Source organism: Pinus tabuliformis, chromosome 2_1 (assembly GCF_031772625.1).
Source record: "Pinus tabuliformis cultivar Carrire ecotype Pingquan chromosome 2_1, CPIR1, whole genome shotgun sequence".
In the NCBI taxonomy this organism is placed as follows: Eukaryota; Viridiplantae; Streptophyta; class Pinopsida; order Pinales; family Pinaceae; genus Pinus; species Pinus tabuliformis.
In genome coordinates, this window is record NC_142299.1 from 862841406 (window position 1) to 862866212 (window position 24807).

General features: G+C 36.4%; 1 long non-coding RNA gene across 1 annotated transcript in view; it reads left to right on the forward strand.

The window, feature by feature from the left end:
• Window positions 1-776: 776 nt before the first annotated feature.
• The window catches only part of LOC149203404 (uncharacterized), a 130958-nt gene continuing 106927 nt past the window's right edge, over window positions 777-24807 (forward strand). Inside the window, exons 1-2 of the long non-coding RNA XR_016253621.1 lie at window positions 777-827; window positions 965-1005. This is a non-coding gene — a long non-coding RNA (uncharacterized LOC149203404). The remainder of the gene's footprint in view (window positions 828-964; window positions 1006-24807) is intronic.

Below are 24807 nucleotides of genomic sequence, written 5' to 3' on the forward strand. Positions count from 1 at the left end.
CTAATCGACTTGGGTCACTTATCCCTAAGATTTGTTGGGGTACCCCCTTTGTAGGATTGTATCTAAATATTCTTAATATAGAATATTTAGCAAGGCTTTGTCCTAAGGTGCTACATTTGGTAGTAGCAATGAGAACACTGATTGATATTCCTGTGTCAACATCAACTTGTATTCCACTTGCATTGGTCGTCAATCTGTATTTTGGCCTTGCTTGACCCTTTGATCAAATTTTCTTTCTTGGGACTTAGCCATTTTCCCATGGCTGGTACAATCACTGAATTTTGGTAGACGAATTTTATATATGATATGCTTTTTTGTTCAAAATTCTGTGTTTCATCTGTTATGTGTTGGTGAATATAGCATAGAAAAATTATAATCACATGTTATTGTTGTATATATATATTATAGAGTGTCACTTGCCCCCATATTCTGATGAATTCTACGTTTGAAAATGGTTTCCATTTACCTAGTTCCACACCAGAACTTCCATCTACACTTGGAAACATTGGCAACTTTGTCTTCAATTGATGTTTTGGAGAGTCATATTGGATGCAGGGGTTGTTTGTGTATTTTAAATGCTGTTTGAAGTAGAAACTATTGTCAGAAGTTCTGTTCAATTCTCTGTTTCAACTTTCATATCATCCTAAAATTGTTGGAACACAAATTTTGAATGTTTCCTTGTGAACTAGAATTTGGGCTAGTCCAATAAATTCCTATTTTCTTATGATATTTCTTTTCCTGATTGTGATGTTTATTGTTGGTTTTCTTGTTTTTGGCTGCAGACTTGAAATCTCCAGTGGATAGTCCAAAGCTTGTTGAGGCGTTTGGTAAACTAGCCATAACCTTTTTAAGCATGAACTCTATGTTAGTTTTCTTGAAGTAAATTGGGTGAATGTTTAGACGAGCAATAATAAATATTTCATGCTTATATGCCAACTAAGAAAAAGAGGATCCTCTTGTGCAGAACTGAGCCAGGAAGAGGTTGAAGATGTTCAGTTTAAGCAGGTTTCGTTTGATCTTCCTAATTTAAATTTTAGAATACATTTAATAATTGCTATCTTAATGCATGGCGTGGATGGCCTTTCTTAATAATTATTGTAATTGTTTCCGTCCTGTTCTTCATTATTGAGCTTGTTCACTAAAATAAACTAATCCTGCCATTCTTAATGTTGGTTAAACACTATCTCAATGGAAGCACACATCCTCTGAATTAGTGTTTGGATCAAATTGTAACAATTCCAGTCAGGTACTTGAGAAAATTGGACGATGTTAATATTGGTATCTTTTTGGTTAGTTATGATGTCCAGTTGAGTATTATACACGTAGCCCTTTTAGATTGATATTCAGTGTGTGGAGTTCTTTTCCAGGCTTTATTGATATGAATTTGATTTTTTTAAGTCTATTGAAGACCACGACCTTAGTCTTGCAGAGGTTCACTGTTGAAAAGGGCATCTCAGTTCCTCTGTAAACCTTAGGGTCGTTATAAAACCTTCAGGGAGGAACCAAGAAGACGATGTTATTTGCATCAATGTTAACAGAATTTGGTCAGCTTGAACCAATTTATATGTGCAGGGTGCAAACCAGTTCATCTTTGGCATGGTCTCAACTGGACCTACAGATTGGTTCCTTCCTGAACTGATCGGTTTGGTATTTGAACTGGTCGATTCAGGTTGGTTCTGATATGGATTGACACTTATTAAGCCTTCAGGATTAACTTGACCTTTATCCAAGCCTCATCTGGTCGCTTCTTTTTGGTTCTTCAACACCCTTTTCTGATTAGTTCAGGCTTCACTTGACCTTTATCCAACGCTCATCTGGTCACTTCTTTTTGTTTCTTCAACACCCTTTTCTGACTAGTTGTTGGAAAACAAGGTACAACACCTTATTGAGAAGGAAGCATCAAAATCTTCAGATATAGAAATTCAAATTGAAGAAAAAAGAATGAATAGTGATCTAGTTAATAGCACAACTCAAGAAGAAGACAAGCCAGTTGAGGAAAAAACACACTCAAATGTTTCAGTTTAGAGGATGAAAATTCCGAGTTAAGATTTTAACCAGCTCAACAACATCAATACCTAAAGTAAATCAGAATATTTCCACACACATGATAAGGGAAAGACAAACCAAAAGAACTCCTTATCTACATCCGAATCACAAGAACAAACATCTCAATCAATCTATGAATCTGTATCAGTCATGTTTCAAAGAATACTGAAGTTGCACAATCCAATGCTTTTATAACAATTCATCACAAGTTTCCAGCGACCTCAAGATTCCATAGAAAATTGATTTAGGATGGTCAGATCCCTTTTCAGTTCGACTATTTTTTTATCACTCAAATGATCCTTACATCTTGTATCAACGAAGATGACAGATCAAATAATTCCAAAAGATGCGAATAGATTACAAAGACAAAGAACAGAGGATATGCCTTATCAATAATAAGTTTTAAAGACAAAGCTTTTTGAAGAGGAAGGCAGTATATATATATATATAATGATAATTGTAATAATGATTAATTGAAGAGGCATGCTTCTAAGGACATGACCAAGGCTACTTGGAAGCGGGAGTAGGGAGCAACATTTTCAAAAGCTCCCGGTTTTGGAGCGAATCGGGAGCGAATTTTTATAGAATATATATTTTGATGTATATATGTCAACAAAAGCAAGTAGAATGGTGAATTAGATATAAAAAACGTAAAAACATGGATTAGACCATATAACATCAGTCATCTAGAAGTTATAATCTTCATCAGCCACGTCCACAAGTTACAAGTTCTCATTTATATAGCATGTAAGGGTGCACATAACCAAAATAGCATAAAGTGTAATCCATCTCTGAATTGAAAGTACATCAACAACTAGGCTCTAGATGGCCTCTAGCATCCAAAAAAATCATGCTACAACAAATAGCTACATATAATCAAAATCATTGCCTATCTTGGGATCTTTGTCATTAATATCACCCTCTAAGCAATTAACATAAGATAGAAAAAATGTAGCATGTCAAGTCAAGATTTTGTTTAAGTGACAGGTACAGTTTTATTAGGGTCATGATAGAGGAGTTCGACAACCAATGTCACTAACATGAAGGTACATTGAGGGCTTGGTGCTTTTGATTAAATACAAGCCTCATACCCTAGTACATAACAAAATCCAATGGAAACATTGCAATCCCCCCAATCCCGAAATCCTGAAAAACTGATAAGTCTGCTAGATTTTGAGTGAGATCTAAAATTCTACTTTCTCCATATGAAATCCAATGAGGTTGGAACCACTCTCAAACATCCTGAGTCATTTCATGGTAATGTTAAAAATTTAAGTAAAAAGATGAAAATGAAAGACAAAAGGAGAATGTCACTTTAACATTTCCATGAATTGCATATAAATAGTAAATACTAGGGCCATAAGCTTGAATATTAGGCTGCCCTACTAAAAAAATCTTGTCTTTTTGAAAAAAGTGTGTGTTTGGAACATCTTTGTGATAATTTTTTTGTGAAAAAAAACAGGGAGTGTTTTTATTTTTGCGGGAGCGTGACGGGAGCGAATTTTGGGAGCACTCCCGATTCTTTCTTGCTCGGAGTGCGCTCTGGGAGAAATTTGAAAGGGGGGTGGGGGGGCGGAGGCAATCCCCCGCAAACCTGGACATGATCATTTGTGAAAGGGTAACTACCTAGGTATATAAGCAGACCCCCACCCTCATTTGTAACATTCTCATCATATCATATTCTTATTCAATACATTTTATATATTATTGTATCCTCAATGGATATCAACATATTCTGAGTCTTTTGGAGCGTTTAACCTGCTATTACAAACTTTGTTTGTAGCATTGGTATTAGAGTGTTTACAAACTTTGTTCGTTACAATTCTCCACACGCATACCATATTGATGGATATCTTCTTGGTTTGGGCTTCGCCGAGAGTGTGGCAAACTCAAACTTGTACCACATGTTGAGGTGAAGCACTTATTTTGGTGTTGCATGTTGATGATCTCTTCTTGACAGGATCAAAGAGGCTCATAGTGATGTGCAAGGAGGACCTTGCTTTTGAGTTTGAGATGAAGGATTGGCTTGATGCATTACTTTTTGGGATCGCAGGTGTGGCAACAATCAAGAGAGATTTTCCTAGGCAAAGCAAGTATGCAGTACATATCCTGAGGAGATTCAGGATGGAAGCTTGTAGGCTTATGTCTACACCTATGATCACCAACTTGAAGAAGCTGAACGCTTCTGAATGTGAGTTAGTGGATCGACATTCTATAGGTAGTTGATAAGTTCTCTGATGTATATGGTCAACATGAGGACATATATTTGTTTTGTGATGAATACACTCAACCAGTTCATGGCGAGCAAGAAGGGTTCATTGGGTAGCAACAAAGCATGTGCTCAGGTACTTGAGGGGAATAGTGGAGTATGGACCAAGGTATGTCAGAGTTGGTGAAGTGGAGTTACAGGGTTGTACAGATTTTGCGGGAGCGAATTTTGCGAGCGCTCTCGATTCGTTCCTGCTCGGAGTGTGCTCCAGGAGCAATTTGAAGGAGGGGGGGGGGGAGCTGCTCCCTTGCAACCCTGGACATGACCGTTTGTGAAAGGGTAACTGCCTAGGTATATAAGTAGGTGCCCACCCTCATTTGTAACATTCTCATCATATCATATTCTTATTTAATACATTTTATATATTATTGTATCCTCAATGGATATCATCATATTCCATGTCTTTTGGAGTGTTTAACTTGCTATTACGAACTTTGTTCGTAGCATTGGTATTAGGGTGTCTACGAACTTTGTTTGTTACAATTCTCCACGCACATGGTATATCAATATCGATGGATATCTTCTTGGTTTGGGCTTCGTCGAGAGTGAGGCAAACTCAAACTTGTACCATGTACTTGTTGAGGTTAACCACTTATTTTGGTGTTCCATGTTGATGATCTCTTCTTGATAGGGTCAAAGAGGTTCATATTGATGTGCAAGGAGGACATTGCTTTTGATTTTGAGATGAAGGATTCGCTTGATGCATTAATTTTTGGGATTGGAGGTGTGGCAACAATCAAAAGAGATTTTCCTAGGCAGAGCAAGTATGCAGTAGATATTCTGAGGAGACTCAGGATGGAAGCTTGCAGGCTTATGTCTACACCTATGATCACCAACTTGAAGACGTTGAATGCTTCTGAGTGTGAGTTAGTGGATCCACATTGTATAGGTAGTCAATAGGTTCTCTGATATATATGGTCAACATGGGGACGTATATTTGTTTTGTGATGAATACACTCAACCAGTTCATTGGGTAGCAATGAAGCATGTGCTCAGGTACTTGAGGGGTATAGTAGAGTATGGACCAAGGTATGTCAGAGTTGGTGAAGTGGAGTTACAGGGCTATATAGATTCAAACTAGGAAGAAAGTGTAGTGGACAAGAAGAGCACATCTAGATGTTGTTTCAACTTGGGATCAACTAGATATGATCTCATGGTTCAACAAGAAGCAACACTTAGTGGCACTTAACTCGACGGAGGCCGAGCACATGGCAACTATTCTGGCAAGTTGTGAGCCCATTTGGCTTCAGTATGGAGGTATTCACCAGCTACACAGGTTAAAAGAAAGAAAAAATAATTTTTAAATTAAAAGAAAGAAAATCAAATTTAATTTGGAAAGAGACGTGCTTGTTGAGTACCCTAAAATCACTATAAAAAGACACTTGAACTTCTCATTTACACCCACAATCATCACTCAGATATTTCTTGTAACGAACAAAGTTCGTATACGCAGTGGAGTAAGCATCAAATTACTTCGAAGACATAAACATCCATTGTAGGACAAGTAATGTATATTAAATATTGTATAAGAATTGATATGAGATGATTACAATGAGGGTGAGGGCATGTTCCTCTTCATCAACGGTTATGTCCTTAGGGACATACCTTTTCATTAAATAGTTACTACTTAACTATTATTTATTATTATTATTGTTTTACATTATTTATATTATTTTGTTATATTTTTATTCATAACATTGCCTTCCTCTTCAAAAAGCTTTTTTCTCAAAGCTTAATGATCAAAGGGCTTGATCTCTTTTTTCATTTCGAATATCTTCTTGTTTCTGAACTTTCATTTTCATTGATACAAGACGATATGATGCTCTGAGTGATAAACAAAATTGTTGGAATGAGAATGGATTGGACTGTCCTAGGTTAACCTTCTGTGGAATTTTCCGATCACTGGAATTTTGTAATGAATTGTTATCATAGGATTGGATTCTGCAAACTTGAGTTTTCCTTGAAACATAAATTTGTTGTTTCCGTTCTGAATGCTTCAAATTTGTAGACTGACTTAGTTGTCTACACTTGTGATTCAGATGTCGATAAGGAGCTCTTGCAGTTTGATCTTGCTCTAATCTCTTTGTGGTGATTTCCCGATTTACTTTAGGTACTTTTGTTGTTGACTTGGTTACTGAATCATAATTTGGAATTTCCATTGTTTGAGCTGCAACATTTGAATTGGTTTTGGCTTCTAGTATTGACCGGATCGGTATTTATTCCTTTATCTTCAACTTGGATTGAAACAACTTGAGATTTTAGTACTTTTTCTCGAAGTTGTTCTAACATGTCATTTACTGATTTCTTGTCACTTTTAAGCTTCTTTATTTGCATAAGGAGGTTTTGGTTATGATTCCTTAGACGTAAAAGCTCTTCGCTTTTTGGATTGTTGACTTTGTTCTTAGTATCCTTCTTATCTTTTAAATTTTTGATTTGTTCTAATAATGTTTGATTAAGGTTCTTTAAATGTAAATTTTCCTCTTCTTGTTCTGATAAGTGCTTCTTGAGTTCCTTCCTTGTGGCTTTAGCTTTCTTGACTTGTTCGAGTAGTTTTTCATTGTGATCTTTGAGGCGTGAAATTTCTTTGTCTTTACTAGAGATGACTTCTTCAAGCTCCTTTTGTTTCTTTGATATTGTTTCTTGATTCTCTTGTAGCATCAATTTTGAAATATCCTTAAAGTCTTCTGATGACGACAATCTTGACTTTGACTTCATTGTCACTTCTTGGAATGTGATCATTTTTTTCTTATAAGGAAACATCAAAATCTTTTTTCTAAGTTTAGCATGAACGTACCCAATTCTTTTAACCAAGGTTGACCAAAAATTATGTCAATATTTGGGTTAAACATAGTTACGACTCAGAATTGAGAGATGCATTCATAGTGGTCAATTATTACTTGTAAATCATTAATTTCATACTCTTTTTGGCCAAAACTATTTGTTCTTTCTCCTATGCTTGACTTTGGAAGTAATAGTTGATTCGCCAAGTTAACATTGATATAATTTTCCTCGTCACTTGTGCTGATAGCGATATTAATCTCCTTCCCTTGGGTATTTCCTTTTAATGTAATTAATCTACAATCTGCAATTGGAAGACATTTATAAGAGAATTTTCTTTCCCTTATTTCTAAATTAGACTCCATTTTTTCCCCTTTAGAAATGGACTTTCTTTTGTGTTTTTTGATAATTTCATCAAAAAATATTTTGACTAATGAATTTTGTAATATCTATCTATATATATATGGAATACATGAATTTAGCAATTGATAGCCATAATATATATTTTATTAATAAATGAACAGATGATGATTACGTTTTGTGGGAGGCCCTGGCTATATACTGCCTTGGGTGTCTCCCCTTTGCCTAATAACTTATAAACTAACTAATTTTTTATATAACATTGCCTTCCTCTCAAAATAATGCTTTGTCGTCAAAGCATACGTAACAACAGATGTTGTTGACGAAATGCTTCAGTCTCCCAAGAAGCTTCTTCTTCTGATAAGTCCTTCCACTTGATCAAGTGTTCCTTGATTACAGAAGATCGAAGCTTCCTCTCTCTGGTAGATAATATACCTTCTGGTCTAAAATGACCCTTCCTTCATCATCTAGGGATGGAAACATTGTTTACGTTGATTGATGTTCGCACAGTGCCTTTTTAAGGCAGGAGACATGGAAGACGTTGTGAACACGACTTTTCTATGGAAGGCTTAAACTATATGCAACTTGGCTGATCTTTTTATTGATCTGATAAGGTCCATAGAACTTTGGTGCCAATTTATTTTTTCCTTTTTGTTTCAAGGACCACTGTTTGTATGGCTAGAGCTTGACAAATACCCATTCTCCGACTTCAAATTCTCTTTCGGTTCTGTTTCGGTCTGCTTGTTGCTTCATACAGTTCCTTGCATTATTCAAGTTTTCTTTTATTGTTTGGACGATTTTTTGGGTTTCTTCTAGTTGGTTTTTAACAGCAGGTAGATTTTTCTGGACGGTAGCTTGATCCTTCCATTTTGGAGGTTCGTACCCATACAAAGCTTGGAATGGAGTCATTTTTGCTGACGTATGATAAGTAGAATTATATCACCATTCAGCGAGATGCAACCATTGAACCCACTTATTTTGTTTTTCTGTAGCGTAACAACGTAGGTAGGCTTCCAAACATTTATTGACAACCTCTGTTTGTCCATCTATTTGAGGGTGATAAGCAGAACTCATATTTAGGGAGGTTCCTATGTGGTTGAACAATTCCTCCCAGAAATTACCCTTGAATTTGGCATCTTTATCACTCACAATGACTTTCAGAAAATTGTGTAAGTTATATATATTTTTGCAAAATATTTCAGCGATTTGTTTAGCTGACTCTGATTTCTTTATTTCTATGAAGTGAGCATATTTGGTGAGTCTATCGACCACTATGAAAATCTTGTCCTTGCCTTCAGATACAGGTAATCCCTCAATAAAGTCCATTGATATTTCTTCCAATTTCTGATTCGGAATGTTTAAGGTGTGAAGTAATCCAGGTGTCATAATATTTTACTATTATTTCTTTGACATGTGTCACATTCTGCTACATACTTCTGAATATCGCCACTGATCCCCTTCCAAAAGAATGATTGATGTGCATTGTAGTAAGTTTTAAAGAATCCTACATGTCCGATTGATAATGAATCATGTGACTCGTGGAGTATCTTGGATTTAAACTTGGAGTTTGCATTCAGATAGATTCTTCCTTTGTACCATAGAATATCATTCTTCCATTCAAATTTTGAGTTGTTTGGAAGGTTATTGATTATCGCTGTTATTTCTGGATCCTTGGCATACTCACTTCGAATCTCATTAACCCATTCAGGAACAATAACCGAGACTCAAATAATGTTGGTTCTTCGTCCTTCCTAGATAGGGCATTTGCTACTACATTGTCTTTTCCCCTTTTATGTAGTATCTCCATGTCAAAGGCGACAATTTTTTCAATCCATTTTTGTTGTTCTTTGGAAAGTGTTTTTTGTTGAAGGAGGTGTTGGAGACTGTTATGGTCTGTTCGAATGCATAATAGCGAGCATTTCCTTGTTGTATGTGTACTTAAGACGTTCTCTTTTATTGAGCTTCCTGCTTTCAAAAGCTATTGGATGCCCTTCCTGCATTAACACTGTGCCTATACCGAATCCGGAAGCATCACACTCGATGATAAATGGTTTAGAGAAATATGGAGTTGCTAATACTGGGGCATTAGATGTAACTTTCTTTAGTTCTTCAAAACACCTTCCTGCTTCCTGATCCCATTGAAATGAATTCTTCTTTAAAAGGTTTGTCAGAGGTGCAGTTATATGTGCATAGTTTTTAATAAATCTTCGATAATATCTAGTCAATCCTAAGAACCCTATTAGCTTGGATATATTAATCTGTTTGGTCCATTCCTTTATAGCTTTGATTTTATTAGTGTCCACTTTTACGCCTTCATGGGATATAATGTGTCCGAGGTATTCTACTTCATCCTTTCCAAAGGTGCATTTGGATTTTTTTGTGTAGAACTGATGCTCTTTCAGTAGTGTAAGAACTTTATCCAAATGTGGTAGGTGCTCTTTCTAAGTTTTACTGTAAACTAAAATATCATCAAAGAATACTAATAAAAACTTCCTAAGATATGGAAGGAATAATTCGCTCATAGTGGCTTGGAATGTTGCTGGTGCATTGGTTAACCCAAATGGCATTACTTTAAATTCATAGTGACTTTCGTGTGTTCGGAATGCCATTTTTGGTATATCTTCCAACCTGATTCTAATTTGATAATAGCCTGATCTTAAGTCCAATTTTGAGAAGTATCTTGTGCCATGGAGTTCATCGAACATTTCCTTGATAAAGGGAATTGGGAATTTGTTTTTAATCATTATTTTGTTTAATCCTCTATAGTCAATGCATAGCCTGAATGAACCATCCTTCTTCCTTGCCAATACCACTGGAGTTCATCGAACATTTCCTTGATAAAGGGAATTGGGAATTTGTTTTTAATCATTATTTTGTTTAATCCTCTATAGTCAATGCATAGCCTGAATGAACCATCCTTCTTCCTTGCCAATACCACTGGAGCAACATACATACTCTTACTTTTCGAAATGATCCCACACTTTAAAAGGTCTTGGATTAATCTCTCAATTTCCGTCTTTTGGTGATGTGGATATCGATACAACTTGATGTTGACGGGGTCTGACCCTGCTTTGACTTCTATTGTATGCTCAATTTCCCTGTTAGGAGGCATTTTCATAGGCAGGTCTTGGAATACCTTTTCATGCTTCTGAATTAGATCTTGTATCTCTGGTGACTCTTCGTTGATCATGTTTGCAGATAACATTTCTAATTGGTGACATTGTACTACATAAGCTGGTGCTCCTTTTCGAATCATCTTCATCATCTGAGATGACGATACAATTTGATTTTCTGGTGCTTGGAATCCATATAACTTGTACCTCTGCCCTTCCCAGTTAAAGCTTATGAATTGTACTTGATGGTTGGCAGAATAAGTGCCTAGAGTTCGTAACCATTGGATACCTAAGACGACATCTACTCCACCTAATGGTGTAGTGAAGAACGGGGATTCATTGAATTTGACCTTATGGCATTTCGCTACCTTTTGGATCTTCTTACCATCGGCTACCATCACCTTCATGTTGGGTAAGGGAAATGAGAAAATGTTGAGTCTCTTTGCCATGGTTGCATCTAAAAAATTGTGGGTGCTACCGGAGTCAATGAGAACCACTATGTTGTTCTCCTTTATACGTCCTTTCAATTTTAGAGTCCGGGGTTGTGATATACCTATCATAGCTGATAGTGACACTTGCGGAATACTTCCATCATCTAATTCTGGGGCATCTTCTATTTCTTCTATGTCGGAATCGTCACTGTTTGAATCAATAGTTACTTCACAGTTATATAGGTTCTTTGATTCCTTTCCTTTTGCACACCTATGTTTAGGGTCCCACTTCTTGCCACAACATTTGCATTTTCCTTCTTTTATCCTTTGCATTTCTATGTTAGATTTTTTGCCTTCATGACGATGTGGTGGAACATATCTTGTATTATTCGTATCCACAGACTGGGGCATTCTTCATCTCGAATATACTTTTTCCAGTTTTGACCATAGTATCTGTTCAAATTTCTTTTCAGCAACTTTTGCTTTTTGTCTTGCTACTTCTATTGACGTAATGTCATGAAGCTCAAGTTCCACTCGTAGATGAGTTTTAAGTCCGGAGATGTATGATTGAATTAGACGAGATTCTGATAACCCATGTACTCGTGTTGCTAAGGTCTCCCATTCTTGAGTGTACTCATCCACATTTCCTTTTTGTTGCAATCTGATGAGTGTTGAAAAGAACTCTTCTTCCTTTACACCTTGGAATCTTTTAAAGATTGCATCCTTAAATTTTCTCTAAGCGATGGCAATTGTCGTCTTTTTCCGCCACATATACCAATTATATGCTTCTTCCATTTTCATGGAAACGTGCCTGATCTTTTCATCATCATTGTCGATGTCGTAAATCTTGAAGTATTCTTCTGCTTTATTCAGCCACGCAGTGCTGCATTTTTCATTACCATCGAATTTGGGCAGCTCCATTTTTGCCTTTTGCTGATATGTCGCTAATAGTGGAGCGAAAAGAGGGTATTGATTGGCAAATGAATATCAGAGTTGCTTCTTTGAAAAAGTCGCGTTAATATTTCCTTGATGGTGCATGGATGATTTTTTTTGGAGACTCCATTTCTTCATGAGAATCTGCTGAATTTGTTGAATCCGATGAATTGTTTTGTTGATTACCTCCATCATCTTGGAGTAGTTGTTCGGGTGTATCCTTACTCCTTTCACACAAAGTGTTCAGCAACGTCATTGTCTGATTATGATTGATTTTGAATTGGATATGGTTCTGCCCGAGCTGTAGTTCTATTCGATTTGTCGTATGTTGAAGCTTCTTGATATCGTCGGAATGTCCGATAACCCTACTCTCGAGATCGACTAATTTTTGGTTGATATCATCGGAGTGGCTAGTAATCCTATTCTCCAGATGAACTAATTTTTTGCTGAAATCGACTATTGACATCAACGACATTGAATGAGTTTGTGGGGTTGTATATTTGTCCACCAGCTTTAAAGTTTCTTCCTTAATTTGAACTTAATTTATTTTAAATAATAATTATAATATTCTTTTAATATAATTAAATTAAATTAATTAATTAAATTATATATTGAAATTATTTTATAGCATAAAGTTTTTTTTAATAATTATAATAATAATAAAATAATTAGGGATTATAATGTTTGATGCATTGACTTGGGCGTATAATGAAAAAGACACAACAAAGGAAACGACGACAGTGTGTAATGACGACACAAATCAAACAGTGTGAGGTGAGTCGATGGAAGAGTGACCAACAAAGTGAACACGAGATCGATGGCAGACAGAGAGTATGGTCGGGGAGTAGAGACAATGTCGGAAGATATGGGGAACAACCGGGGAAGCACGGTCGGGAGTCTGAGTTTTGGGTGCCACGGTAGATGCAACAATGACAAGGATTATTGCATTCAACGGGGCACGATGTGGTGTGGTAGGTTATGACGTTGACGGGGAATTGATGTAGTCAGCGGGGAATAAAAGGGCAAAGATGAGAGAAGATGACAACGAATGATAACAGATAGGCATAGGCAATTTAGGACGGTGAAAAGACATAGCGGAAAGACGACGAAGGAAATACACATCGGATGGAATACCGATGGAACGTCGATGGTGAAGAACAACGAATAGAGTTGTAGCTTGGCTACCTCTGATCCCGGATGGAACACACGAATTTAGCAATTGATAGCCATAATATATATTTTATTAATAAATGAATAGATGATGATTACATTTTGTGGGAGGCACTGGCTATATACGGCCTTGGGTGCCTCTTGGTGAATGGACATGATCTTTGATCATGCCCTTTGCCTAATAACTTATAAAGTAACTAATTTTTTATATAACAATATAACAATATATATATATATATATATATATATTTTAAATAATAATATAACACTTTTTTTTGCCTTTTAATTATTTCTAATTTTCAAAGACTTCTTGTTAAAATTGGCAACTAGGGCCAAATTCCACTTTGGACAATTCATCCAATGAAGATAATCATTGCATTAAATTCCTCTTCTCGAGAGGATCAAAATCGACCTAAAGATTGCTAAATTTGGTTAAGGAAAAATGTGTTTTTTAATTAAAGCCATCTCATGTGCAAATTTTTAAGGTCACCCTCACCCTTGTTGGCATTATGATACAGGTTTTGTCCTTGATAGCAACTCACACAAAGGACAGTTCACAGTGCAACAGGTTAACAACAAAGGATTACAGATCAGACTGTAGAGATTGAAGAAAGAGAGGTATACGCTGGTTCACTTTGTCAAAGTAGCGTATACACGCGGGAACATAGAACAAAAAGAGCATATACGTATCCACGCAATTTCACAGAAGGAAAAGCGCGTATGGGGTGGAAAATCAAGGTTTTGGTCGAAGGTATTGGTCCAAGGTATTTGGTCCGTGGTATTGACCCTAGGTATTTGGTCCAAGGTATTGGGCTTAAATGGTTTTGGTCCAAGGTATTGATAAAGGGCCTAAAGCTATATAAGGAGGAGAAGATCATAAGGTCAAGTGTGCAAGCAATATGATTCTAAGGAATACTTCTGTCTGAAATATATTTTATTTGCAGGGTTATGTTTGGGACTAGATCTGAAATATTTATGTGCACCCTGAGTTCAATATTGGATTAGGATCATGAGACCTGAAATGACTTATTCTTGAATGATTTGATATTGGTTGAGACTAGCTCTGATATCTTTCTCTTGTTTTATTTGTCATCTATCATGATATGGGTTTGTTTGTTGCAGATCTGTACGCAGATTTGTCTTGGCCAAAGAGCGCGTACATGCAGGTTCTGTTCTTTCAAGTAGCGTATACAAAAGAAAAGCTTCTTTTTCAGATCTGATTAGTCTATCTCATCAAATTCTGTTGTTTTACTGCTGTCTGTCAATGAAGTCTTCTCAGATCTGAATGTAAAACTGAATGCATAAGGAGGCTGGCATTTGATTGATTGATGGTATAAGTGAGAAGAAGTGATCTCTGTCCGTGGCTGTGTGAAGCTCTGCAGGTTGACAATAGATATTCAATATATTGCTGGTTTGTACAGACTTGATTGAAAAGTTTATGTTTGTAGTAGTTTTGAAGGTATACGCAGGTTTGATTAACAGAAGTAGCGTATACACACAGTTTGGGTTCAGCAAAGTAGCGTATACACTAATGCATGATTTTTGAGGTTACAACTGGTTCTGAATGATGATGCAGAGTTCTGGGTTCAACACAGTGTTCTGGTGTCAGTGATCTGATTATTCAAATTAACTGAATGTTGGTTGATGCAGTTTAAGTTTAAAATGTTTTTGATGGGTCCAATATGAAAATTGGATTAAACGTGGCCTTCAGATTGTGGTGTTTTGATCCAGTCTAAAAATTCATGAAACGTGGTCCCTGGAGGAAGAAAGAAGGTCGTAGCCTTCTGTAGATCAACGCCTACGTACTAGTAAACATATTCGCTAGTAGAAGAGATAGGAGGTTGCAACTCCCTTCTAGTAGAAGCTGGAAAATGAGAGAAGGTTGTAGCCTTCTGCAGGTGGGTGCCTGCGTACTGGTATGAGTCTGCACTAGTACAAGATTGTAAACAATTTTTCTTATTATTAAAAGAAGATAGAGATGACACTAGCAGGTGGTTTTCACCCACATTGGGTTTCCACTTTAAAACTTGGTGTTCATGTGTGTTGCTTATGTGTGATGCTTTATTCTGCTTTTACTGCACTGTCTAATAAGTTACTGATGTGCTGGTTTAATATCAACACATGATAAATTGTCTAAATCACAAGTTCTTTGGATATACGCTAGTTTCTTTAATCACAGTTGTGTATACACGCTAGTTCATATCAATGAAATAGCGTATATAAATTTGTTTGGGAAATAAAATTATTGATTCGACAATACTGATTCACGCCCCTCTTAGTATTATTTCCAACAATTGGTATCAAAGCAGGTCCTTCAGAAGAAGCTTGATCACTTGAAGGGAGATCCATCAAGTTGAATAACCACGAAAGCATGGGATCCATCAGACCACCAATATTCGATGGGAGCAACTTTGTTTATTGGAAAATAAGAACCATAGCCTATCTACAATCTCTTGGAATAGATGTTTGGGAAATTGTGGAAGGAGGATATACATTTCCAGCAGCAATTCCTAGAGACGCGGTAGGCAAAAAGCAATATGAGACCATAGCCAAAGCTGTCAAGACTTTATGGGGAAGTTTGTCACAACTAGTGTTTGTCAAAGTCATGCAACTCAAATCAGCCAAAGAGATATGGGACAAAATCGTGCAGAGCTAAGAAGGGGACTCTCAGGTAAAACGTGCTATGCTTCAAACTCTCAGAATTTAGTATGAAACTCTTAAGATGCATAGTGATGAGAGTATAGCTAGTTACTTTTTATGTATAGATGAGGTTGTTAATTGTATGAAGAATCTGGGTGAAGAAATAAAGGAAGTTACCTTAGTTGAGAAAATTTTGAGATCCTTGTCTGCTAAATTTGAATGAAAAGTGTTTGCCATAGAAGAAAGACGGGATTTGAAGAATATCACTATGACACAGCTTCACAGAATCCTAATTGCTTTTGAGATGAGAAAAGGAAGTCCATTAGATATGAGAGAAGCCGCATTCAAAGCTTCAGCAAAAGGAAAAGAAAAGGAAGAACACAATGAATCAAGACACATTTCAGAAGAAGAAGATGAGGTAAATTTTGTCAAGAAGCTTCAATGGGGTTCTGGAAGGTTTAGAGGTAAGCTACCTTTCAAATGCTTTGCTTGTGGCAGAGTTGGTCATTATGCTTTCAGATGTCCTCATAAAGATAAATATGAAAAAGGAAAGGAATATGCAAAAGGGAATAGGAAACATGTTGTGAATAAAAGGAGTTACTATACTCATGAAGACAACGATGGTTTATCTAATAGTGATGAAGATTAAATTGGACAGGAGTACAGACTTCTCATGACTTATGATAGCAATGATTTTTGGGATAGTTTAGAAGAGGATAATGATGGTTTATCTGATAGTGGTGATTATAGACTTCTCATGGCTTATGATGATGGTAATTTTTGGGATGCTTTAGAAGAGGAAAACTTTCATAAAGAAATCTCTAAACTTAAAATCTGTTTAGAAGAAAAGAATATGATCATAGATACCTTGACATACCAACTTGCTGAAAAAGAAAAACACAATTAAAAACTAGAATGTGAAATTGTGGGTTTAAGAAATGATCTTGAGAAAACAAAATCTCTCAATCTTAGATTTGCTAAAGGATTAGAAACTTTAAATGAAATTATCAAAGTTCAACCTTCTCCTCTGATAAAGACAGGTCTTGGATATATTGAAGAAGCATTTCAATCATAGAAGCCGTCAACGTCCACCAAAAAAGCTATCTTGATGCAACAAAGACTAGTGAGCAGTATGACAGTCGTCAACAAAGGCATAAAGCTGATCACCAGGTAAATCATAGTCAATTTACTCCAAGGATGAATATCAATAGAAGTCACAACCAACCTCAGGCAAATCATACTCAATTTGCTCCAAAGATGAATATCAATTGAAACTACAATCAACAGGTAAATAGATTCGATAGTCGCAGAAACTTCTTTAATGGGCAATGTTTTTCATGTCATAATTTTGGGCAGAAAACTGCTCAATGCGTTGCTTACAAAACCATCATGACTAGAGAAGCACGAAATCAATTGAATGTAATAGGGATCAAGAGAAGTTCCTATAGTAAATTTTTTGCTCTTGAAAATGAAATAGAATGCTCAATCTGTAACAACTTTGGTCATGAAGAATCTGAATGCAGGAGCAAATTCCGGCAAACACCTCAAAAGGAGCAAACACCATTAAATCCCAAGATATGGAGAATGAAAGAATCTCAAAAAGAAAGATGTGGTATAACTTTTTATGCAAAAGGACAAGAAAATCGGTGGTACATCGACAATGGATGCTCCAAACACATGACAGGTGACAAAGAGAAACTTCACTCATATAATCTCTTAGAAAAGGAAAATAATGTCTCATTTGGAAATGACACTCCAACTGTTATAAAAGGTAAAGGTTCTGTTTTCTTGAAAGAAAAGGTTAAAGTTGGAAATGTTATGTATGTAGACGGTTTAAAGCATAACCTGTTAAGTGTTAGTCAAATGTGTGATCAAGGAAATGAAGTGGTGTTTCGATCAAACGGATGTGTTGTTTGTGAGCTTGATACTAGAGAGACTGTGATCAAAGGTACAAGAACTCCAAACAACTTATACATACTCAAAGGAGGAAAACAACAGTGCTATCTAAGCAAAAATGATGAAAACTGGCTGTGGCATAGAAGATTGGGACATCTAAGCTTTTCTCAAATAAGAAATGCATGTAGACTTAAGGCTGTTCGTGATCTTCCACATATCAGCATTCCAGAAAATACAATATGCAAACCATGTCAAATCGGTAAGCAAACCAGAGTTCACTTCATGGAAAAAGAAGGGTCAGCTAGTAAGCCTCTTGAACTTGTCCATAGAACTTGTCCATACTGATTTATGTGGACCAACAAGGAAAAAATCACCTCGTGGAGAAGAATACTTTATTTTGTTCATTGATGATTTTTCTAGAATGTGTTGGATAGGTCTTCTAAAGCATAAAGATGAAGCATTTGAAAAGTTCCAAGCCTTCAAAGCTTTGGTTGAAAATGAATCAGATCGAAAAATCAAATGCCTTAGATCTGATCGAGGAGGGGAATTTATATCGAATGAATTCTTTGACTTTTGTGAACAACATGGAATAAAAAGGCAATTCTCCACCGCAAGAACTCCTCAGCAAAATGGTGTGATAGAAAGAATGAACAGAACAGTTCAACAAATGGCTCGAGCTATGCTAGATGAATCTGGAACTCCTGCAACCTTCTAGGGTGAAGCTGCATTCACTGCCGTGACTATTCTCAACAAAGCAAATGTTCGGGTAAATAACATTCAAACTCCACATGAACTTCGGTATGGTAAGACTCCTACTATAAAATACCTTAAAGTTTTTGGAAGCAAATGTTTTATCAAAAGGACTGATGAAAAACTTGGTAAGTTTGAACTCAGAGTAGATGAAGGTATTGTTTTTGGTTATTCTTCCAGAAGTAAAGGATATAAATGTTATAATAAAAGACTTGGGAAAATTGTTGAAAGCATTGATGTTGTAGTTGATGGAGCATGCAAAAATCCAAAACAGATAAAATCAGTAGAAGATTATGACAATGAGGAATATGGGGATTACTTTCCCACATCAAATCAAAATTATATTGAAGAAGAAACCAATGAAGCACCAGAAGAAGGTATAATGGTGGAAGAAAAGACTCCGTCCAGGTATGTTCAGAAAAATCATCCAAAAACTCAAATTTTAGGGGAAAAGAAGGCAGGTGTATAGACAAGAAGAACTATTACAGGGACCTCAAGCTATCTAGCATTACTATCTTCCACCGAACCTCAAAATATAAATGAAGCATGCAAAGATGAATGTTGGGTCAAGGCCATGGATGAAGAACTTGAGCAAATTGAAAAGAATAATACTTGGGAATTAGTTCCTAGACCTCATGATAAAAATATTATAGGAACTAAATGGATATTCAAGAACAAGCTGAATGAAAATGGAGAAGTCATTAGAAACAAGGCCAGATTTGTTTGTAAAGGGTATGCTCAACAAGAAGGTATAGATTTTGAAGAAACTTTTGCACCTGTTGCCAGACTTGAAGCCATAAGGATGTTTATTGCTCTTTCCAGCTTTCAGAAATTCAAAGTATACCAAATGGATGTAAAATCAGCCTTCCTTAATGGAGATTTAGAAGAAGAAGTTTATATTGAACAACCAGAAGGATTCTTTCTTGGAAATGAGGCAAAACTTGTATGTAGACTAAAAAAAGCTCTCTATGGTCTGAAACAGGCTCCAAGGGCCTGGTATTACCGCTTTGACAAATATCTACACCAACAAGGGTTTACAAAAGGTTTTGCAAATAGCAATCTATATACAAAGATTGAAATTGATAAATTGCTAATTATTATTGTTTATGTTGATGATATCATTTTTGGTAGCAATGAAGAATCCATGAGTCAGAATTTTGCTTTAGTAAGGCAGCAAGAATTTGAAATGTCCTTGCTTTGTGAACTTACTTATTTTCTTGGTCTACAAGTTCAACAAACTAAAGATGGTGTTTTTCTTTCACAAACCAAATATCTCAAACAGATCTTGAAAAGTTACAGAATGGAAGATTTTAAACCTGTATGTGCCCCAATGGTAATAGGATGCAGTCTCAGCTCAAATGATGAATCAACAACAGTACATCAACCAACTTATAGATCCATGATTGGCAGTCTGCTTTATTTAACAGGTACCCGACTTGACATCATGCATTTAGTAGGAATAGGGGGAAGACTCCAAGCAAATCCAAAGGAATCACACCTTCAGGCAATCAAAAGAATTTTCAAATATCTTCAAGGAACTCACTTCTTTGGACTATGGTATCCTAGAGATGCAGATCTTACTCTTCATGCATATACAAATGCAGATTGGGTAGGAAGTGTTGATGATAGAAAAAAACATTAGTGGTGGTGCATTCTATATGGGTTCTAGGTTAGTGCCTTGGTTCAGTAAGAAACAAAGTTCAATTGCTTTATCTACCGTTGAAGTAGAATATGTGGCTGCTGCATCTTGCTGCACACGACTACTTTTGATGATGCAAACTTTGCAAGACATTCAGATCACATGTACTCCGCTGATCTCCATTCTATGTGATAATACAAGTGCCATCAGTGTTTCAAAAAATCTAGTCATGCACTCCAAGACTAAGCACATACACATCAAGTACCATTTTCTACGTAAACAAGTGCTTGAACAAAAGGTCAAATTGGAGTATGTTCCCTCCAAGGAACAGGTTGCTGATGTATTCACTAAACCACTGCCCAGAGAAACATTTGAATATATCAGACAAAAGCTGGGAGTAGTTGCTGCATCATCCTGCTGTTAAATCTAGTTTTTCAGAGGACGGTTATTATATGCATGTTTCATGAAGTATAGTCGCGTATACACGTGGGTTTCTGTGGGTGAAGGAGCGTATATGTTTTTTTGACAGGAAAAACAGTGGGCCAGACTCTGATATGAGTGCTCAGTCTGATGTTGACGAATTACAGTCTAACGATATGCCTTGTTCATTAATTTTTATTTGACTGACAAAGATGATTTGGTTATTAACTTGTTAACAATGCACAAGTAGCACAGGTTTAGGTGGAGCATTAGCCTTCGCACACATTTTGCATTGTTGGCATTATGGTTGCTGAATCCAGCTATGGCTTCAGATATTTATACCATTTGTTGCTTAAGTCATGTAAAAGTCTAGGGTGTGATATGTCTTCTCATACATTTGAATGAGTCCTATTGGATAAATGATGTAATTTGTATCCCCACTTTGCATGGGATGGATGATGTAATATTTATTGTATTTCTGTCATGTATTAACAATTGGTATATCCTCACTTGGTTGGGTGGATGAGTCAAATCTAGTGTATCCCCACTTGGTGGGGAGATTGATGTATGTATTCAGTCATTGGTGATAGGAAGGTCATATTCACTTAGTTGAGTTATAGAGTCATGTTATTCTTTTGAAAAACATTTTTTTGCAAACTCTGCATGTAGTCAGGGGGAGCATCGACAACATAATATATCAAAAGGGGAGAATATCTTGGTCTGCCCTTTGCCCTTGATGTCAAAGGGGGTGAGTGTCTTGGTGTTGTTGTTGCCATTAAGTCTAGAGGGGGAGACTGTTGGCATTATGATACAGGTGTTGTACTTGATGGCAACTCGCATAGATAACAGTTCACAGTGCAACAGGTTAACAACAAAGGATTACAGATTAGACTCTAGAGATTGAATAAAGAAAGGTATACACTGGCTCACTTTGTCAAAGTAGCGTATACACGCGAGAACACAGAACAAAAAGAGCGTATAAGTATACACACAATTTCACAGAAGGAAAATCACGTATGGGATGGAAAAGCAAGGTTTTGGTCCATGGTATTGGTCCAAGGTATTTGGTTAGTGGTATTGACCCTAGGTATTTGGTCCAAGTTATTGGTCCTAAATGGTTTTGGTCCAAGGTATTGGTCCTAAGTAGTTTTGGTCCAAGGTATTGACAAAGGGCCTAAAGCTATATAAGAAGGAGAATATCATAAGGCCAAGTGTGCAAGCAATAAGATTCTAAGGAATACTTCTATCTGAAGTATATTTTGTGTTGCAAGGTTATGTTTGGGACTAAATCTGAAATATTTAGGTGCACCTTGAGTTCAATATTGGATCAGGTCATGAGACCTGAAATGACTTATTCTTGAATGATGTGATATTGTTTGAGGCTAGATTTGATATTTTGCGCCTGTTTTATTCGTCATCTATCATGATCTGGGTTTGTCTGAAGTCTGGGATTGCAACAGAGTTCTGAGTCAATATTTGCAAATATGCACGCACTTTCGTCCCAGCGAAACAACGTTTACATGCAGGTTCTGTTCTTTCAAGTAGTGTATACAAAAGAAAAGCATCTTTTTCAGATCTGACTAATCTATCTGATCAAATTCTATTGTTTTACTGTTGTCTGTCAATGAAGTCTTCTTAGATCTGAATGTAAAATTGAATGCATAAGGAGGCTGGCATTTGATTGATTGATTGTATAAGTGAGAAGAAGTGATTTTTGTCCCTGCTTGTGTGAAGCTCTGTAAGTTGACAGTAGATATTCAGTATATTGCTGGTTTGTATAGACTTGATTCAAAAGTTTATGTTTGCAGTAGTTTTGAAGGTATACACAGGTTTGATTAACGGAAATAGCCTATACACGCAGTTTGGGTTTAACAAAGTAGCGTATACACTCTAATGCATGATTTTTGAGGTTACAACTAGTTCTGAATGATGATGCAGGGTGCTGGGTTCAACACAGTGGTTTGGTGTCAGTGATCTGATTGTTCAGATTAATTGAATGTTGGTTGATACAGTTTAAGTTTAAAAAGTTTTTGATTGGTCTAGTATGAAAATTGGATGAAACGTGGCTTTTAGATTGTGGTGTTGTGATCCAGGAGTATCCAGTCTGAAAATTCATGAAACGTGGTCCCTGGAGGAAGAAAGAAGGTCGTAGCCTTCTGTAGGTCGGCACTTACATACTAGTAAACATATTGGTTAGTACAAGAGCTAGGGGGTTGCAACTCCCTTCCAATACAAGCTGGAAAACGAGAGAAGGTTGTAGCTTTCTGCAGGTGGGTGCCTGCATACTGGTATGAGTCTGCACCAGTACAAGATTGTAAATGGATTTTCTTATTATTAAAAGAAGACAGAGACGACAATAGCAGGTGGTTTTCACCCACATTGGTTTCCACCTTAAAACTTGGTGTTCATGTGTGTTGCTTATGTGTGATGCTTTATTCTGCTTTTATTGCAATGTCTAATAAGTTACTGATGTACTGGTTTAAGATCAACAAATGATAAATTGTCTAAATCATAAGTTCTCTGGATATACGTTGGTTTCTTTAATCACAGTTGCATATAGATGCTAGTTCACATCACTGGAATAACGTATATAAATTTGTTTGGGAAATAAAATTATTGATCTGATAACACTGATTCACCCCCCTCTCAGTATTATTTCATTGAGTTAACAATGTCATCTACTATAAGGAAAAAACTAGCAATATTTTCATCATCATGCATTCTAAGAGTTTCATATTGAATTTTATAAGTTTGAAGCTTAACACTTTTTACCTTAGTGTCGCCTTCATAGCTTTGAACAAGCTCGTCCCATATAGCCTTCGCGGTATTCAACTACACGACTTTCACAAACTCAGATTCAACCAAACTTCCCAAGATAGTATTTATAGCCTTTGCATTGATCTCATACTTCTTCTTCCTTGCATCATCTGTGGGAATGGAGGCCGGGTATTGATATCCAGCTTTTACAATTGCCCATACATCAACTCCTAGTGCCTGGAACTTGGAAGTATGCTCTCATTCTGCTTTTCCAAAATACAAAGTTAGTTCCGTTAAACAAAGGTGGCTTGATAGAAGATACTCCCTCTTGATTGCCCATATTGATAAATCTCCATTTAAGTGATCAAGCTTCTTAGGAAGGACTTGTTCTAATACCAATTGTTAAGAAAAACACTAAGACAAGGGTGGGGGGCAGGGGGGTGAATCAATATTTTTAATTCACTTTAACTTTCAATTTTAGAAACATAATTCTGTACGCGACTGTTCTTAAATCAACTTACTTATGTATGCGACTTCAAAGAATGAAAACAACATATATCCAATATAATAATTTTTCATGTGTTCCATCGAATGATCATCCTTAACCATTGCATCAATAAATAGTAAAATAAGAAATCATAACATATAACACACATAGAACACCAAAACTTTAGGTGGAAACCCAATGTGGGAGAAAACCACCGCTACGTTGTCTCTGTTTTCTTTCTTATGATATAAGGAAATTCTTCATTACATTTTTGTATTGATGTAGACTCTTACCAGTACACAATCACCTACCTGTAGGAGGCTACAACTTGCACTCGTTCTCCAACTCCAACTAGAAGGGAGCTACAACCCCCTTAACTCGTTAACCGACTCCTATCAAAAGGGAGCTCCTACCCCCTTTGTAAAGGTTGCAACCCTCAGTTCCTTATGGACCACTTTTTAGAAAATTTCAGACTGGATCGAGAAAATTTGTAGGCCACCTTTCATCACATTTTCAAATTGGATCCATACAAACAATAAACCCAAACCAACATGAAAAACTGAAACACTGAATCTGAGTTACTGAAGCACTATAAATCAACTGAAATTCTGAATCGTCGAACCACTAAATTCAGAACCCAACAAGCACGGATAAATATCAGGGTATTTAAGTGACTATTTCAAATAAAACCCGTGATGTACACGCTTCCACTGTGTTACACCTGTGTACAAATATCAAACCACTGATAAAAATATTATGAATTACTGTAACACTGAATCAATCATTAGACCATATATAGATCATTGAATCAATCACAGTCCGCTGAACCAAACACAAATCCCCAGGCTGTATCATCGTTACCAATCCACATTCAACCCAATCAACACTGTTAGACACAAATCTTCAAGATAGAGACATCATTGACAGACAACAACAAACATAGCATAACTCATCAAATGTCATCATCAAGTTGTACTGCAAATCCTAGATCATATATGCCATATTCATGAAACATGTCAGTGTATGTACATGACTACCATGCATGACACCACATATATATTTCAAATTTTCAATACGCTGAGTAAATTATCGCAGAATTTATATGCTACTTTACTGAA